This window comes from Lupinus angustifolius, unplaced genomic scaffold, assembly GCF_001865875.1.
Source record: "Lupinus angustifolius cultivar Tanjil unplaced genomic scaffold, LupAngTanjil_v1.0 Scaffold_432, whole genome shotgun sequence".
Taxonomy (NCBI): domain Eukaryota; kingdom Viridiplantae; phylum Streptophyta; class Magnoliopsida; order Fabales; family Fabaceae; genus Lupinus; species Lupinus angustifolius.
Window position 1 is genome coordinate 5,056 of NW_017727834.1, and position 2,431 is coordinate 7,486.

The following is a 2,431-nucleotide window of genomic DNA, read 5'->3' on the forward strand; positions in this document are numbered from 1 at the left end:
TTGTGTAGAAACAAGTAGTGATGATTGTATCATAATATCTAGAATTATCCTAAGCTTCTAGTATATTCTATTATAGGCATTTAGTATTATAATTAAAGAAGTATCTAGAAATCTTGAGAAAAATGTATACTAGATACTTATAGAACCATCTAGAAATTCACAAGTGTTGTAGAAAGCCTATAAATAGGCACTCACCCTTCATTTGTGATGTATCCAAAAATAAGAAGCAAATTATCCTAAGTTGTGTAGTTCCAAAGCTTCTCCACTTCTATTTTCACTACTATAACTTTCATTTCTAAAATACTATCAAATATTACAATTACATCATTTATGCCAATATTTAATTTGGTATAAGAAAATGAGTATAAACTATTAAAGTCTGCAGTAAAAGACACTCAGATGACATTTCAAATAAGTAATAATTGCTGGATTAAACAACTTAAATTGTGAGAGGTGGGCCACGGCGTGGAACATATATCACTATAAAGGTCAAAATTAAATTGTATTGTAGTGAGGACTTCATGGATAAGTCCCGGATTGTATAATTAAATTAAAATGCCAATATTGAGTGGCATGACCCATAGTTTCCAAAATTCTTGCATCACTTAGTCACCTAAAGTAGGCAAAACTCTCTCCATTTTCCCAGCAGACCTTGAGGAGCAATGTCTAATGGATTACATATCAGTATTCAGTATGAACAATTTAGTAAATACCTTATAAGACATATTCAACTTGTCCTTGTATTTGGTGTTATAAAGATCTTCACCCATTGACATTTTCGTTTGTACAACTAAATCAGTTTCAAACTATACAAAAATGAGAAAGGAAATGTTAGGTTCAGAAGCAATGAAAATATGTATCATGTAAATTGGTAAACCATGAAACTAATAAGTAATTGTACCTGCATCACAATATGAGGGTACAAAGTTTGTCCTTTCCGAATAGGAGGGTCAAGACTGATAATGACAAAGGTATGTGGCTGATTGGACTACACATATACACACATAGTTGAAAAGAGAAACTGTCAGTATTCTAAATAGGATGGACCTCTCTGAAAGGGTGTGTCATTCTATGTCTCAAGCCAATCAGAATCCTTCATTTTATTACTTTTTGCTTTTAAAATTTTTATTTTATCCATGTATTAATATATGATTGACTTAGAACAGAGAATGAGACACATTTAAAGGAGTTCAACTCCTCTCCAGTACTGGAGAAACCAGTACTGGAATATGAGGTTGAGAATTTTTTAAAGAATTTTTAATTATTTTTAATAAAAAATAATATGTAATCATAGTCATTCAAAAAAAAATTGGCCACATGTCATCATCCTATTTAGCACTGGACTCTCCAGTACTGAAGAAGATCCATTTCGCCTTTAAAGACATGTGATCCTCATCCATTTTACATAGCTACAAAAATGACACATCAACTTAAGACAAGGTTTAGGGGTTGCACTAAACTATTACTCATGTATAACTTAAATGCTTAATACAAAAACAAATGTCCGTGAAATGAAGGCAATGGATCAGGAAACATACCTTAGAAAGTAAAAATAGGTGAACCACACAGAAGCCCCAAGAAAGACAAATGTAAGTCAACATTGTATCATTCCCTACACAGAAGTACAAACTCCAATTTATACATATTAAACTTTATTTTGAAAAGACACAAATGCAAGCAGGAGCATAAAAGGCAACAATAAGAAGGCGGATTTCTTCTTATTACATCCTTCAAGTACGCCCTCTCTAAAGCTTCCCATAGGTCAGCATCATTGTGTTCATTAATGGATCAAGATTGAATCGTACAGTCCCTAAACGAAAGATTGTTGAGATTATAATAGGGTAAATCGTAAGTTGATTATGTCGTCAAGTAATAAAATAAAATGTCGATCCCATGAGCAATGAAAAATTCATTTAATTATAACAATTAATTTATTCTTAACTCAATTAGGAGTTAAAAATGAACATAGATCAATTGAACAATTGACATGAGTAATTATGAAAATAGTAAAAAATGATTGAAATCTATTAGGAAGAGTTCCTAGGATAAGGGTTACCGCATTTACACTCCCAAATCCTTGTTTTGCTCATTTTCATAAACTATAAGCTATGAGAGTGAATTGCTCTCATGATATATGTCATCATCTCTCGAACTCCGACACGTGTACTCAATTGAGGTCGTACATACTCTAGTGGTACGGTTATCAATCGAATTCTTTACTTGAATCTTTCTATCCAATTGCTTCGTAGCAACCCAATGTGAATTCCAGAAACCCCCGAGAATTCTAATATTACTCTCGTGAATTAGGTATCAAGTTTGAATAACTGAATGGTCAGATAGTTGGGTTCACCTCTCGGTTTTTCCCAAATGTATCTAAGAGGTGTAATTTGTTGGTCAGGCAACTCACAAGAATAAAACTCAGTTTAATGAT

The 2,431-nt window shown here is 32.5% G+C and overlaps 1 long non-coding RNA gene across 1 annotated transcript; it reads right to left on the reverse strand.

The window, feature by feature from the left end:
- Window positions 1–647: 647 nt before the first annotated feature.
- On the reverse strand, window positions 648–1,557 carry LOC109341328. The gene is made up of 3 exons (XR_002106931.1): window positions 1,539–1,557; window positions 902–988; window positions 648–806 (listed from the first exon to the last, which is right to left on the reverse strand). It is a non-coding gene; the product is annotated as an uncharacterized LOC109341328 (long non-coding RNA).
- Between the last annotated feature and the right edge of the window lie 874 nt (window positions 1,558–2,431).